Source organism: Falco cherrug, chromosome 13, assembly GCF_023634085.1.
Source record: "Falco cherrug isolate bFalChe1 chromosome 13, bFalChe1.pri, whole genome shotgun sequence".
Classification (NCBI taxonomy): domain Eukaryota; kingdom Metazoa; phylum Chordata; class Aves; order Falconiformes; family Falconidae; genus Falco; species Falco cherrug.
Window position 1 is genome coordinate 26,281,678 of NC_073709.1, and position 16,729 is coordinate 26,298,406.

At 44.6% G+C, this 16,729-nt stretch overlaps 1 protein-coding gene and 1 long non-coding RNA gene across 11 annotated transcripts in view; one reads left to right on the forward strand and one right to left on the reverse strand.

The window, feature by feature from the left end:
* The window catches only part of ESRRG (estrogen related receptor gamma), a 408,187-nt gene that overhangs the window by 388,407 nt on the left and 3,051 nt on the right, over window positions 1-16,729 (reverse strand). The window contains exon 1 of one of the 10 annotated variants that reach the window (XM_055725771.1): window positions 16,244-16,262. The exons of the other annotated variants lie outside the window; for them this stretch is intronic. The gene's annotated coding sequence lies outside the window, so the exon portion shown is untranslated. Of the gene's footprint in view, window positions 1-16,243; window positions 16,263-16,729 lie in introns of those variants that run through there. 10 annotated transcript variants of the gene reach the window in all.
* On the forward strand, window positions 45-4,404 carry LOC129737268 (uncharacterized). Its single transcript, XR_008734959.1, has 2 exons — window positions 45-364; window positions 484-4,404. It is a non-coding gene; the product is annotated as an uncharacterized LOC129737268 (long non-coding RNA).

Consider the following 16,729-nt stretch of genomic DNA (forward strand, 5'->3'; position numbering starts at 1 on the left):
AAAAAAGAAAAAAAAAAAAGGAAGTTGTTTTTTTTTTTTTTTAGAATAATAAAAAGCACCCGAAATGCAAGAGGGAGGTAGGCCAGGAGGCGCGCTGCCGCCGTGCAGGCCCGGCGCCGCGCCCCCCCGGCCTCCTCCGACCCGGGGCCGGGGGGCCGGGGCCAGCCCCCCGCAGGGCGCGGTGGCGGCGGCCGGGGCCCGGGCCGGGCCGCGGCACGGGGAGGCGGCACAATGGCGTCGCTGCTAAGGAGAGCGACGGAGTGGCGCAGAGCCGGGCTGGATCCAGCCGGGGTGCTGAGGCCATCCCCCCCGCTCCCCCCCGCCGCTGGGCCCGCGGCGCTCTCGGCGGGCCGGACGCCTCACGGTAAGCGCGCGCTCGGGCCTGCAGGCAGCGCCGGGCCCGGGCCCAGCGTGCACCCTGCGGCGGGCGGCACAGGGCGCGGGCCAGCCACCGGCCTTCCCCTGGTTCTTGTGCTTTTACAGGCAAATCCTGTGAAGTCCACGTGAACGGCCCCGCTCAGCTCAGGGGACCTTTCACAGGCTGGGCTTGACTGGCGTGCTGAGGCGTTCCCAGAGCTAGGCCTCGCCTGGCGAGCAGCCGCCCACCGCAGCTCTGGGTGCGCTGGCCGAAGGTGGGCTGCTGGGTGGCCAACTGCGGGGACACCGCAGCATCCCTAGCTGCAGGGACACTGCAGCACCCCGAACTGCGGGGGACACCGCAGCATCCCCAGCTGCAGGGACACTGCAGCACCCCGAACTGCGGGGACGCAGCAGCATCCCCAGCTGTGGGGACATCGCAACGCCCACACCATGGCCACGGGGCGTCCCAGCAGTGCCCAGAGCCAGGTTTACCCCTTGTGCGTCGTGCTTCGCACCGCCTGGTTTCATAGCGAGTGGCAGCGTTGCCCACCCGCGCGTGCAGCAGGGCGTGGGACATGTTTTGCAGGGCTCACGTGGAGCGATCTGCTGCCGCTGCCTCTCCAGCCCAAACGTTAGCATTACCACTTTCATTTTCCTCATCTACATACAATAAAAGGGAAAATGGCTTGGTATCCTTACAGATCAGGTTTTGCTGTTGTAGTTTTTAGAGGGAGGTGATGGCGGGTTGAAGTTGGCGTGCACCTTTTCCGTTGCTCTGGACGCTGTGCTCTCAACAGCACCTTATTTTGAATGGTGAGATTGTCTGTTGCAATGGGAAAAAAAGAGTTTGGGGGAAAAAATAAATCCTTCTTTGACTATAGTGCAGTCTAAGCATCGTTTTAAGGAACCCAAAATTGAAACCACTTTTTTTTTTTTCTTTCTTTTAAACCCAAGCTACCCAAGATGCTTTCTGGCTTGGCTAGAAAGACAAGTTCGTTTCTGTTTCGGAATTGTTTTGAACTGGTTTTTTAGGCTAAATTCTTATCTGTCTTAACTATACTGTCTCAGCAGAGTACGTTACTGATACGTTATTTTGGTAGACTGGAAAAGCACTGCGTACAACTTGATCATTGTCTATATTTCACCATTCATTTTTAAGTGAGGCTTTTTAAGTGAGGCTCTTTTGATTGATGTGGGGAACTTGTTTGAAAGGATGAAGAGTACGCCATAGCTACCTGAGATGCTACTCGCAATTATTCCGTACCTCAGCTAACAGGAAGATTTTTAGTTGTGATTGTTACACTTTTAAAGGTGAATTAGTTAATCAAATTGCTATTTTTGGAATGCACTTAAAGGAACATTAAAATGCATTAATTTCATTAAAATAAATGAGCAGATAGGCAACAAAACACGTATTAGTCAAATAAGTAAGACCTCACCTGTGGAGCTAAATTCAGCCCTAGTGAAATCAACTGAGTTGTGCTTGTCTAAAGCATATTTAATTTGGCCTCCGCAGTCACACAGCTGACACTTTATTTGGTTGTCAAAGGTGTGTATATTAAAAATGTGTGAGCCATGCTTCTTCTCCAATGTGATTAACCTCTGAAGTTAAATTCAGCTGTTTTCCATTTAGCTCAGCTACGCAGTCCTATCGCATATGCAATTTTTGGTGCGCATACACACCAGAGATGCAGAGAGGCATTCCCAACGCCAGTATTAGTCTAAGGGACGTGAGTTGTGTCTGAAGCGAGGGTGTGATGAGGCTGATTTCAGCGGAGGCTGTTCACAACCAACTGCATGCATGCTCCACTTAACAGGCTGTGCTGAAGTCTCTGCTACCATCTTTCATTACTGTGGTTACCCATGCCAGTGAGAGTAAAGGAGAGGTTGGTATGTCTGTAATCACACGTTCATTTATTATGTAGATATATCCTAAGAGCCTCTCAGCCCAGGAATATTATGCTGGAATAAGGTTCAATGCGAATATAAAGCAGAACTGCTTCAGATAGCTTATTCATTCTGGAAGACGGAGTTGTTTCCTGGTTTCGCTTAATCCACTTTCAAAGTGGATTAAGATAATTCAAGAAAATGAATTCTTACGCTGGCCTAAGGTTTGTCTACACACGGGTTTAGTCGAAAGTAATTACTGCAGTGTACCTAATAAGAGTTTTGGAATAATTTGGTGTGGAGACAAGTCCAAAGTCCCGCATGTGAAACAGACAGAATCTACTCTTTCTGTATAACATGAGGTTAATTTAGCCCAGCGTTTGACCTACTTCTTTCCTGGTGAAGCATATTTAATTCATTACAGGTTTTTCTTTCCCAACAAAAACCCCACAACAGCTACATGTTTATTATCAGTTCCAGGATAGCGATGCCATGTGCCCTCCACTAAAAATAAACAATGTAACCAGCATGTATGAGTCCCTTCTCAACTGCCTTAAAGTGGGCCGTAGGTTCTTTGCTGGAGAAAGTTACCAGCTTCTCAAAGGTAAATATTTAGTGCAGGTTGTTACAAACAATGAAAACAAACCCCAGAGCTGTCCTCTGCCCTCTTAAAACACCTGTGACCCATTTGTACCTCCACTGCATACCATTCCAAGCAATAGCACCCATTCTGATTCAGCTGTATTAGTTCCTAAATGAGGAACCTCTTGGACTTGCACAGAAGGGTTTGCAGGACAGCAGGGCCTTCAGAAGGCACCTGAAAAACAGATTTCTATATATTTCTATATAAAAATAAACTTACTAGTTTGCTTGCAGAGATCTGAATCGGGAGGAGCCTACCTGAAACTCTGGCAGCTGCTCTGCTCTGAGTCAGGTGTATTGTGTCCCCACTAGCGTACAGGAAGGTTACCAAAATTATAATGAGAACGTACAAATATTTTTTTTCTTTTTTTTTTTTTGCAACTTTGTGCCAAGCAGAAAGTTTGTCACGTGTCATTTGGTCTCATTCTGTGCCACAGACCTCCCTAGGAAGAGAGGTGACTCTCTGACATGAATTAAGAGTCCTAAACTTAATAAACTTAAGGTTGATTGTTGGAGTTTTTATTAGGAAGGAAAAAAAAAAACCACAACAAAACAAACCTACATGAGAAAGAAATGATGTAAGCCTAAGTAGTAAAACAGCCATTTTTTTTGGAGAAAAAATAAATACAAAAGCTAGATGGTACAAATTGCAGGCCCTTTAAACATTGACATGGGAAAAGCCAATAAAAGTTATGAAGATAAAACCCCCTGCTCCTACTTTGTTTGAAAGGCTGTGATGTGGGAAGGCAGAGGGTACCCAGGGGGCTTCCCTTTACGCAGATGCAGCAGCCCTGCTACTCCATGTAACAGGCAGTGGTGCCACACGTAGGATTCGTGTCCCTAAGCTCAATTTGTGATTACAGGCATAGCGCTTCTAACCTGTGCTGGTCTTGGTTGGGGAGATAGGGAATGGATTTCACATACGCTTCCCTCACACCAAACCTGCTTATTTAAGCCAGAAGCTTTCTGGTAAGAAAGCAAGCAGTGACTAAAGAAGGTAAAACACAAATAAACGTAAAACAAGAAACCAAGTTGGTCTTGAATTCTGTTATGCTGGGTGACTTTGATTGTGGGTCTAGTCTTGATATTAAGGCTCCAACTAGACGAAGATTGAAGGCAGTGAGAGTTTTGGACCATATAGGAGCATGCCTGATCTGAAATCCCACTTATTTAAACAATTAATTAGAACATCTTACACTCTGCTTCTGCTAAGAGGTCCCTGAGTGCTCAAGCTACCTGCAGTGGTGGGGTGTCCTGGCTCTTCCCCGCTGCTGTCATTACAGGGGAGCTACTCATCCAGTGGGGAAGGTGTCTTTAAATCCCTGAGACGACAGCACAACAGGCGCAAGAGGAAATCTCAGCACACAGCCAATACAATGAAATGAAGGATCCTCTATGGGAATTGGTTAGTAGCACCAATGTTTAATATTTGTCGTAACAACCACCGACTGTTTTGTTTTTTGTTCTAACAATGTGAATTATGCATTAAACATTAATACAAGCGAGTGTACTTTTCTTTTGATCTTCAAGCGTAATCATTTCTAATGAGAGTTTATACATGAGCACTGAAACAAATCCCTGAGTCATGTGAATTTACATTGGTTTTACTCTGTGGGAAAGATATCCCACATGAGTTACTCACGTCTGTAAAACATAACATACTTATAAAATGGGGAAAAAAAATAATAAAGAAAAGCTTGCATTTGGCTGTTGGAACATAAATACCTGCATAGACATTTGGCTTGAATGCTAGCGGTAATGCAATGTTAAAAAGTTAATTTATCAGAGATCAGGATTCGGGGTGGGGCCCTCACCTAGATCCAGGTCTGCTCAGAATGAGCAAGCTCACCTTTTAGCTCCTGCAGGCTGGCTTCTGACAGGAATCAGGCCTGGTGTCAGAGGGATTTGGACCAACTCTTAAGTCACGGATCAGAATTTGGCTTGCTCGATACAGGCGAAAGTTGCTGAAGTGCCAGCAGCGAATAGTAACATTGCACATATGTAGCAGACAAAGTGGAGAGTGCTAAGCAGCACCTTTTCCCATGCCCTGGCAGCCAGCTGCGGTGCAAGGCTGACCTGCTCCGGACCCACTCTGGAACACGCTCAGCCATGCCTGATACCTGCTCTTCTCCGTTTAAATCAGTCACACACATGGCATTCTGTAAACACTATGGATGGTGTGACTGCCAATGCAGTTATTTAAAAAACAAACAGAATCTAAACCCTTTTCCCATTCGCACGCTACACAAATATTAAAATAACCAGCAGCTAACAGTCCACACTTAAGCAACCATGCTGTACGTGCGATGTACGTACAGCATCCTGGGGAAGTATGGGTACAAAACCGTACATGATGGGCCTGATTCTTGGGGATACAGGTACTGACTACAAGATTTCCAAAATTCCTCATGCCTTTCCAAAACAGATCTCAAAGCCAAAGGTTTCAGGAGAGGAATGGCTGCCAAGAAGGTGTTGCGTTTAATGGCAGATAGGCTCTATCTGTGATTCAGGTCATATCTCAGGAATTCTCAGAAGCGCATGAATGTATTTTAATGTATAAGTGCTAAAGAAGTCCTGGAAGCCAGAGATCCAGGATTACCCCACATAATTCAGTGTTCTCACAGGAGGCTACAGCCATGCTCCCTGCTGCTGCTTTTCTCTAGCCTGAATAACCTTAAAAGCTGATGGTAGAGCTTCAAAAGGAAGAGCGGAAGAAGCCTATGCATAGAATAGTCTATAGAGTAGAAGAAGAGGAAACATGAAACCCTTCATCCCTGAACTTGAATTCTCTAACTGCTATGTTTTATAAAAAGACAGAGGAACTGATACCATTGCAGTTGAGAAGAAAGCACCTGTGACACTCCATTAGGGAACCCCAACACTCCTTGTATGAATTAAGTCTTCCCTGAGGTTGCAGAACTTCACCTGGCATGTTAAGTCAAAAGATGAATAGGTCAATATCGGATCTTAAACAATTTTGAACTGAAGGACCTCAACTACCTCAACTCCTTCTAGACCCTGCTTGAAGCACATTGACATTATCCAGCTTTAAAAGTTCAGCGAGTCTTTGACTTTTCAAAATGCGTAAGTACATCCCCAGGCACACACAAAAAGCTGTACTTGCAAAGATGTAATAGATATAGGTAGAAAATGGCGCGCGGAAGCACGTAAGGAGGACTGTCTTAGCATCAGTCAGGGTGACAAAGCCTGTTGGACCACGGGTTCCCAGGCTGTGTACACAGCCCTGGAATGCCTGCTGGAAACACTCCCTTGTAATTTAGCTCATTTGGTGTGCGTGAAAGGTGCTAGTTTCTAGAGTCCTTAGTGAAATGTGCTGATACTGAACCCATCCTTCCTCTTATACGTGCAGACCTATAGCAGGTGGCCAAGAGGCCAATGGGAAGGAGAGGGGGCCAGTTCCAATCCAGTTGTTCATGGTGGAAAACGAGAAAAAAAGTGAAAAGATCTTATTCCACAGACCAATACATTTACTTACGTTTAACTGCTTAACCCCAGTCAGAGCCCTGAATTCCATGACTATATATGAACGTCATGGTGTGGTGAAGTCTTATTCAGTAATTAGCTGGTCAGAGCCACAAACCAGAAACCAGATACACAGCCAGTGAGAGCTGACAGCTCTTGTGAAATCTGCGGGGTCACACCAATTTATGCTAGCCGGGGATCAGGTCTTCAATTTCTAACAAAAAAAATGGAGAAACTGCATTTTTTCCGTGACATTTTGGTCATATTACATAGCAATAGCAATAAAACAAAAAGTTATAAATATTTATGTAGCCAAGACAGAAGCAGTACCAATGCAAAATCTTTAGCAATTAAATCCTACAACCACGTTATTACATATGTCAGCGTTGGAGCCATGTGGATTACTGCTTAACTTTGGGGCAGCAAGGTAAGCTCATTTTCTTGCCTCTGTCTTTTCAGTCACCATTAGGGCTGCAACCTTCCCATCCTCCTCATGAGCCAATCTCCCCGTGCCACCCCCAGGGAGAGGGGGAGAAGTTACACCATAGGTGTTTTTTCCACGGGTGGATGCCTGAATGCGAAGGGAAACAATTGGAATTTTAATGACAATTTTGAGACTCTTAAACTAATTTCTGGGTAGTGCAGAAGTTAGTGAGGCTTGCTGCTGCCAGGAGCTGCATGCTCTCCTCTCCAGCTGATGTTAGCAGGATTACATGTGCTCAACTTTTTGCAGAAATAAGTCCCAGGTCCTCGTCTCGTGCCACAAAAGGCAGGGCAAGAGACCTGCTGCTGTCAGGCTCAACCGAGCTGCCCCAGTGTCAATGCAGAGCAATTTCTACAAAAATTAGGGTAACTGCTCTGGATTTACGCTACCAGAGATGTGTTCTCCTTAGGTATTTATAGCATAGTAGCATTGTTCAGGGTAAGATGGTAAGTTTGTTAAGTGCTGTACAAAACATTGCATCAGATAAAGTTCCTGCATCCAAAAACCCTACAAAAAAGATTGTGCAGGGAGCGTGTCAAACAACGGGATTTCCTGAGAAGAAAGTACAGCAGTAATTGCAGCAAAGGCAGCCAGCTTTTCCTACATGCAGGGTAATGATAATTCTGCCAAGGAGGCAAGTTGTTTATTTCCTTTTTAGCTACAGTATTTCCATTGCGTTATGGAATCACAGTTTGTTAATAGCTTACAAACATCAAGTTTATAAAGCTTTAGAAATCTGGTCATATCTAAGAAATATGTACCAATTGATATTAATCTCTATAAAAACATGTAATAGGGTTGGGGTTTGTTTGGTTTTGAGTTTTTTTAAATAAGTTTAGTAAAGGAGGGATAATTTTTGGTCTTGTTTTTGTCACCTTAGTAGATTCAAGAAGGAATATAAAGGATAGTCCCCAAATGCGTGTATATCTACTTGTAGATAATGAAATGGAAAATAGAAGATGCTTCAAAGTAGTGCAAGTTGTTTAATCTGCTCTGTAATTGGATGGCAGAGTTTCAACCATTTTCACCAAAACAAGGAGACCCACTGCAGAGCACTGTCTTTTCAATTTTGGGCTAGACAATCATAGGCCCGAATAGGTCACGAAAGGGTTCAGCCTTCCCCGAGTTACCCCTCTGGTCAGATGGCAGCACCGACTGAAAAAAGACAAGAAAAGAGGACAGACGCAGCCACCTGGCATCGCCGCCTGGCACAGGGAGCAGCAGGCAGGGCAGGAGGGAGCTGGTGCCCAGCCAGGTGTGGCAGGGCTTAGAAGCCAGGCTGCTGAGCCCGTGCACCCCGCAAACGGGCTGCTGCGGGGGAAGGCACGGAGAAGCTAACGTCGGGAGACTGCTTCCTTGTGAACAGCTCTGCATCCCCATCGGCCTGCTCCCGTGAGATGGCTAAGCGTGCCTCTGAAGTGGCTGAACATTTTCAGCCTGGTGTTGAGTACGTTAGTGCCTGCGTCCGCCAGCATGCTGCAAGGCATATGCAAAACATCAGTGCTGGACATATTCTTCAGGTTCCCTTCCACTGAAGCCAGTTCTCACTTTAGGTACAGGAGAATTAAAAGAAACGTCAGGGAGACTTATACCAAACCAGATTTTCCTAGCTGACTAATACTACTCTTCATATGCACTACCCAGAGTCTAGTTGTGTCAATATTTTCTCTATTCACTTATTTCAACCAAGGTAATTTTACTGAGGGCAATTTTCTTCACTGTGCTGTTGGATACTGTGGTACCGTTCATTGCAGTAGAGTAATTTTACTAGTTAGGACACCTCACTATAATGTTTTGCTACTAGATTTCTGCTGAGAAGTAGAGACACTAACTCACAAACACCCCATCCAAGTCCTTCTGAAGCCATCCTGAGAACTTCAGTGATCCCCGTGCTAGGTCCCTATGTTTGTCAGGCTTGCAGGCAACCTGAACAGCCATCTCAGCCCCTGCTCTGAGCCCTTGGGACAGGGGTGTTCAGTTAAGACTACAGCGAAAGAGAAAGCATGGCCACAGTAATTATTTTAATAGCTGTTAATGTAAAACCATATTCCTAAACCTTACTTGTGACAGCCAGATGCATGGTAGGATACAGGATTTTGCCTGACAATTTTTTTTCCCCCTCCTCTTTCATATGATTAATGACTTTTAAGAGACTGGTGTATTAATTTCCAGTTGTTAGGAGGCTGTTGCTCTACAATTCCTACGTGTATGCATAGGATACCCCATTGCTGTCTAAGTTACCAGGGCTTCCCAGAGCTAACATCCAGAAACTATTTTTTCTTTTCCAGCAGTATATGCTGCTTCTTGGAACAATTCTTTAGGTACAAGTCCAGCAAAAAAGACCCTTCACTAGTTTCCACTACACCTCGTTTTTTCTCTCTCAGCTTTGTGCTGCTGCAGAGGATGCACAGGGTGCTAGTTTTCCTCCCCGTGGCCTCAGTGCAACAAATTGCTATGCAAGAGCAATTGCAGCCCATTTCAGGTAATTCCACTGTTATACACACCAATACAGGAGTTAACATTCAAGAAGTTATGTGGGTACTGGAAAGACAAAGTCTTCCAGTCCTCATATGGGTGACCATAAGGTATAAGCTTTATAGACATTTGATGAATGAAGCATTGCAGTTGCCACTAAATGAAAGTGTGTCACAAAGCTCTCAAGGAAACAGTTGGAACAAGGTTTTAGTAGTATGTGAAGGCATCGTAAAATGCATGGGCTTTATGAGGCTACAACGTGTATGCAGCAGGTGCATGCAGCCTGCTCTGTATTCCTAAATCCATCACCAACATAACATTGGGAACCTGGGCTTAGGAGAGTCACTTCTCTCTCCGTGCCTCAGTTGCCATATGAAACAGGCTTATGAAAGTATGAAAAGTAAGGCTTTAGGTATGAAAGTAGGGCTTATGTATTTGATACCCCTTGGATGAAAAGATCAAATTCACTCATTAAGCATCAAGTATTATAATCAATCACAGGCTTACCATGCCTGGGTTACCCAAACATTTTGAACTATAATGTCAAAATGAGCCACTCTTAAAAGTTAGGTGTGGTTACAGAAGCTCCAGGCTGTGGAACATGAATCTCAGTGATTTTAGTGGATGCGATGCCAAACTTACAGATCAGGTGAACTTCAATGTGATTCTAAAGATATTAACACCCCGTGACAAGTCTGCATCTTCTACCAGTTCAAGAAAGATCTGTGCCAGTCCCATCATAGTCCCTAAGTTATTTTCCCCCCAGCTTTGAGTATTTTTCTACAAATGCTGCTTGCTATGAAACAAAAAAATCTATCAAAAATGCCCCAACCCCCCAGCATTTAAAGGTTGAATCTATTTGCCTGTTTTTCCTCCTAAGGAATATTTATTTTGACATATTGATGAAAATTTATTTGCTAGGCAATGGGTAAAGAAACTGAGAAATAATTCAGTTACTATGGTCACTCTCACTTAACATGGGTCTACTGCTGGTGATCCTTCCTTACATAAACGGAGTTATGCTTAAGGAAGGGGGGATACTACAGTTTCAGTAATTTCTTCATTCTACTAATACAGCCCGCTTCTGACCCAGAAAGTTCCTCTTTTATGTGGCATAAAGCAAGTTTGTCTACTTGAGTAAATTTTTCCCTGGCTGTGATGTGATATATATATACACACACAAACACATAGATCTATATGTGTGTCATAGATGGATAGATATCTCACTTATTCCGTTGGAAAGATGTTATAACACATAAGAAAAGGAAAACCATAAAAGTACAAATTTATCTACTGAGTGTACAAGAGAAGCTGGTATCACCCAATTTAGAAGTATAAGCTCCATTTATTTCTGTTTCTTCCCTGAATACACCACTACCACCTACCCCAGAAGTACCTGATGTCAATAGCAGTATATGTATGTGTACAGCTGTAAAATCTTTTGATTTCCATGTATCAGTGGAAACCCTCACTGGATTACTGTATTTTTCGCCATACGTAAAAGATTCAATCTGCATAAAAATATTTAATGCTTTCTACTGATGCAAAGATATCATATGAAGAGCTCCAAGCATCCTTTGAACATGGAGGAGTCACTATGCTGTATCCCACTAAAATACATACTACTTCCAACATTTTTCAAGCAGACAAGATAAACAGAGAGGGAGAAGGGAAGACAATTATTCAGAGAAAATCCTAGCTAGAAACAGAAAGATTTTTCTAACTTATAATTCAGAAGTCTGCACTATTTTCATTCCTTGTTTAAAGTTCTACGTTTTTAAATTTCAAGCATATTTTAGATGCCTCGCTTTTGTGAATATAAAAATATGAATAAGGAAAAAAAAAAAAAAAAAGATGTTAAATACCGATCTAATTTGTTCAGTAAGCATTGACTGATAAACATACACACAGAATTACCTAGTTCAGTTCTGTGTGAACATTTTCCTAACTGGAAGAAAATGTGCAAGTTCCTCACTCATTTTAACAGTCGTCATTAATGGACGTTAAACTTAGCAACAGTTCTTTGGCAGCTTCCCAAGACTGACACCAGCGTAAGGATTTGTATTTGATACAAGTGAAACAAAAAAAAAAAAAACCCAAATCATTGTTATCCTGTATTTGGATGAGGGTTTGAAAAAGTTAAACACAAAATATCAAATACGCTGCTTATGGATTTGGTTAACTGATTCCAGGGGGGAGGGAGGGTGTGGCGTAGAACCTACTAATATGTGATAAGAAATACAAAACTATTATACAAAAAAAATTTGGGCCTGTAACTGTAGCCTTCAACAAAGACGACTATATTACTCGTATGTGTTTCTGCACAACAAAACCAAAACACTGGCTGGGATTTCTGAGCATTTCCACAACCCAAACAGTAAGAGGAAGCTATTCAAAGTCACGGGAGTCTTGGCATTAACTGCAACAGAAACAGAACGGAGCCTTTATCTTAATCAGTTCCTTAAAATGAACTTTTATTGATTTATCACCTTTTCTCCCTCTGTGCTTAGAGCCAAAGTCACACATTACCGATTTATGTTTGAAAAAATAGGCAATAACATATTATTCTTGCAAGTATTTTGAGGGAGGGACATTGCATGTATTATGCCAGTGCTGTACCTTGGGGTCATGAGTCACTAAGAAAACAGAGATAAATACTTATTCTTGTGCTTCGAATAAGAAGCCTTTTGTGACAGAATATAAATATGGGGAAGTAATTTCTAAGTTTATTACTACTGTACTATTCACTAGCTATGACAAATTTCAAAACAGATGGAATACTTGGGAACACATCATTATCATCAGTTTTTGTTGCAAATGTATTGACTACATTCTGTCAAGACCCTAAGTGTACTCCTAAACCTGCATGATGAATGGGCTCTGGGTCTCTCTATACAAGACATAACAGTAAAAAATGCCCCAAAAGCCACCAATCTAAATAATTGCTATTTATTCAGCAACTGTATCTTAGCCAACATGTACCACTACTTATTACTGTTAGTGGTAATTTTACACACGTAGTAAGCACGTAAAGGCCCTTGCAAACAACGTTCAAAAGCCCGAGATTTGCATTATTCTGAAGGCTTTTTTAGTTTTATTAAGTATATACCTATAGAATAAAACATGGGCATTTATAAGAAAAAATCTTTTAGATTTATTAAGACTGAGGTAAACTAATAAAATAAATACAGTATTAAAGCTGTTAACCATCCATTCTCAACATAACTGCTATGGTTATATGCTCTCCTTTCTGGCAAGATCTAATTTTCTGCAGGGATGTCGAGGGGACTGCTACTCTCCATTTTCCTAAAGTTAGCACACCAGCATCTGCTAAATGCACCACGACACACTGTTTATCTTTGTTGTAAACTTAAGGCTTTTCCATTTAAGAACTGTATAAACGAATCAGTATTTATTCACACCTGTGCCTAAAGGTATCTATTATAAAGCACAGAGTGCTCATTTTTAATTTCCTCCTTGCTCTGATTTTATACCATATTCCTCTGCACCGATGCTGTTCAGAACTGCTTAGATATAACAACAAGTGCGAGGAAAGTAAAAATTAAAGCAATGTTAGGGTTGTTTTCCTCTCATTTGCTCCAAGCGTTTATCAACAGACAAAGGTGATAAAAAATCAGAGGTAAAAGGTCTTGCCTGACATCTCATTTAAACTCGGTAGCTTAGCGAACTACTACAGTTCAGTACTTTTGTCCCCTGCTCCAAAAGCCAAGACAACAAAATCCCAAGCCATTTTTGTATATTTAGATTTGCCCTCTGAAATTCAGTGCAATACTTAGTAACTTGTATTCAACGTCAGAGCCTCCAAGGGAAGTAGCAGGGGGTTGTCTGTTTTTTAAAAGATATATATAAGTTTCTCATCTATTGAAAGGAAATCTATGTATGCCAGTAAAAAGCACGAGCAAAAGGGGAAGATTAATTGACATGTAGATAAATGCAACCACCTTTTCTTCAGTGGATGCTTTTCAGTCAGAAATTAATTTTTCTTATGCTGCAGAAACCCTCTGTTTGAACAAGTACCCACTAACATGGCTTGGCCCTCTAATTGTCACCATTACCGAGACAGAAGCAACCGTTATTGATGGCACACAGCATTGTGTAAGATCCATTTTTCCAATTAAATTTATATTTTTCCTCTTCGATAGCTGCTTCTATTTAGTTCTGAACACAATTACAGCTGTACCTTTGTTAACTCCTGTGGCGGCAAGTCATTTGTTGAAACTGTTGCTCTCGGTAACATTAGCTATTACTGATTATAGTATTGCTTAAGGCAGATTCCTTGTTGTAAATGGCATTGAACATTTTTAGCTGGATATTGCAGCAACACATTATGAGCACTGAGATATAAACAGAATAGTAAGTAACGCAGCCGACCTCTGGATTTAAGCAATAAGCTAGTAGACTTGTGTGCAGAGACATACTCAGCTAGAAAATCGAACTATCACCAAAGCATCCAACACGACGCCCGTATCTTTCTCTACTTTGCTAGTGACCTATCATTACATTCAACTGTGAACGACACTCCTAAATAATAAAGGTCAAAGTTTTCAAGGACAGATTCTGTGTTTCAGTTTCCAGCTTGAAATACCTAAAGCTGGTATTTTCCAGTTGCAAGGTTCCCAGACTTCTCACTGGGATTGTATCCCCTCAGCATCGGGAAAAAACAAAGCCAGAAGAACAGACCCCACATCACCTCAAATCAAAACCTGTTTCATTTGAAAAATCGATCCTGGGGTTTAACATCTGCCAGAAGAATGGTATGATCCCTATTAGCATATGCACATTGACAAACCCCCGATCTAAAACTGATTTAGTCAACTCCTAGCTCATGTCACCTTATTTCTCAACTTTGTTTTGTTTCATATCAGAAAAGTGTATAGAAATTCTGGAAATTTGTCTCACCATAATAAACAGTTTTAGCCTTTTTAATGTAATACAAAGTACTGTGGAATATAATCGTTTCTAAAAAATAATTTTATATGATCCCTACATAAATATTTACTGTTTTTATATATGGGCATTGTCTTGATTACAAGAAATATGAGAATTACATTCAAGCAGCTTTTTAACACATGCCGAAGTGCTATATTCATCCATTATATCCTCAGTTACAAAGGTGGGAGCGTAGCAGTGCTGTCAGGGAAGTCTGCTGGAGTTTGGGACTCAAACCTGGCTCTGTCTGTAACCTGTTGTGGCCTGCTCCCATGCACCAGACTAAAACTTCCTTTTACATCACCTTTCCTAATACCTAACTCACCCAAATGTTTTCCTACTTTAATATATCGGGGGAGAGGGAAGAATTCTGTGCTAACTGGTACTTGCAAAGTTCAGTGATTTCTTAGTGAAAGGTAAAACAAGCTTTAGTTCTTTAGCATTTAATTACGATTAATAAAGACAGGATAAGGCTGTACATATTGAACCGACCGAAGAGGTTTTCCTTTTCGAAGGAAGCTGTGTTCCATTTGTCAATACCAAACCATGCTGCAATCTCCCATTAGCCATGCTAAAGCTGCCTTTTAAGCTGCGCCATTGCTCTGTGAGGATATTCCATCTGCTTTGAAAGTAAACACCAACTTGTTTAACTCCTGACACTTCACCAGAGCCCTGCCACGCCAGCAGGAAAACCACCGAAAATAAAGCCATGAAGCCAAATCCATGCTGGGTTTGTGCAACTCAAACCAATACACGTGCCCTAAAATCGAACATTCAGAAATCCTCTCCGTGACCTACAGCCTCGTCTCATTACAGTATGTTCAGCGATTATTACGGGTTTTTTTTTCCCCTTTCCCACCAGAAAGGCCGGTAGGGACAGCTGCCCACCGGGATGCTTTCCCCTGGAGGAGGGGGTGCATGGTCCCCAGGGGTGCGCGGTGGCCACGGGAGCCCCCTGTCCCCTGTGCCCCAGCAGCAGCACGGCCCGCTGCAGCGCGGCTCGCCGGCCCCCGGCGAGGGCAGACAAAGCCACGGGATTTGGGGAACGGCTCGTAGCCCGAGAAGGGCCCCCCGCCTCTTGTCCCTGCTCCGGCATCCACTTACTGTAATTCCTCAGCTTTCAGCAACTTTCCTCCGCACCTCCAACCCCCCGGGAAACTTAGGGCAAACGCCGAGGAAAGGGAGAACAAAGGGGCAAAGAACAAAGAGCCGGGGAGGGGAAGGGGGGGAGGGGAGAGCTCCCCCCGTTCGGGTCAGCCCAGGGACCCTCCCCGCCCGCCGTGCCCCAGGGGCAGCCCTGCCCGCCCCGCAACGGCTCCTGCGGCTGCCGCAGCGGGGGACCCCCGCGGGGCGTCCCGGCCCCCGGGTGGCCGTGGGTCCCCTGCCCTGGCCATGAGCCCCCCTTCCACACACAGACAACCCCGCACACACCCTGCGAGGGCTTGCTCAGGTCTGGTTTGTGCCCGGCCGCGAAGCGCTCGCTCCTGCCGTGCCCTCAAAAGCAACGATGAAATAAGTCGGGGAGAGAGGGGGGGCTGTCCCGCTCCCCCCCGCCACGCAGCCGTACCCTCCCCCTGCCCCAGCCCCGCACCGGGCGCCCGGAGCATCCTCGGCGGGTCCCCGCAGAGGCAGGGGTCGTCCCGCTCCCCCGGAGCGCAACACGTGCCCGGCCCCGCGCGTCCCAGGGCCGGGGCCGCTCCAGGGGGCGGCTGTCGGGGCTCCTGGGGACCACGAGAAACCAGCGAGCAAGACGCCGAGGCAAGGCAGCCTTCCCGTTTAGCTACAGAGGTCCTGTCGCCCTCACAGCAACGTTAAACTTTTGTTAAAGTGCCACTAAGGACCATTTTTTAGATGCTCCTCTCCTCTCACACCCCCTCTTACCGAATGCGACCCTTCCGCAAACCTCCTGCTCCCTCTGTCAGCAGTTAAATGCCCTTGAAAAACTGCAGGTGCCCGCGTTACCTGTTGCTACGCGGCCCCTGCCCTCTTATCGGGGGGCAAGTAACTCTTTTCCCACGGTGACCGTGCTGTGCTGGCTGTGAGAGCCCAGCCAAGGTGTTAAGCCCCGGGTGGCTGCGGGCAGGGGGCGGGGGGCTCTGGCAGGACAGGGGGCGCCGGGGGCACCCCCAGAAGGCGGGAGCGGCGCCCGGCGCGGCTGCCTGGCCCCGGGGCGAAGCCAAGGGGGTGGGAGAGCCGAGGGCGGCGGGGGGGCGGGCAGGGGAGCCACCGTGTCAGCGGGTTACCAGGGCCACACGCGCTAAATGCCATGCGGCAGCCACCTTTCAGAGAAGGACGGGGAATTACCATTATTCTTCTCGGGCAGGCGTTTCCAAATTGGAGTTAATTGACGCGGTTCTTCATTTGAGCAATAAGAGAAGAAAATTCGAGCTTTACCCAACAAACTTTTAGGAGGGTTTTGGGTTTTTTCTTTCTTTCTCTCTCTTTTTT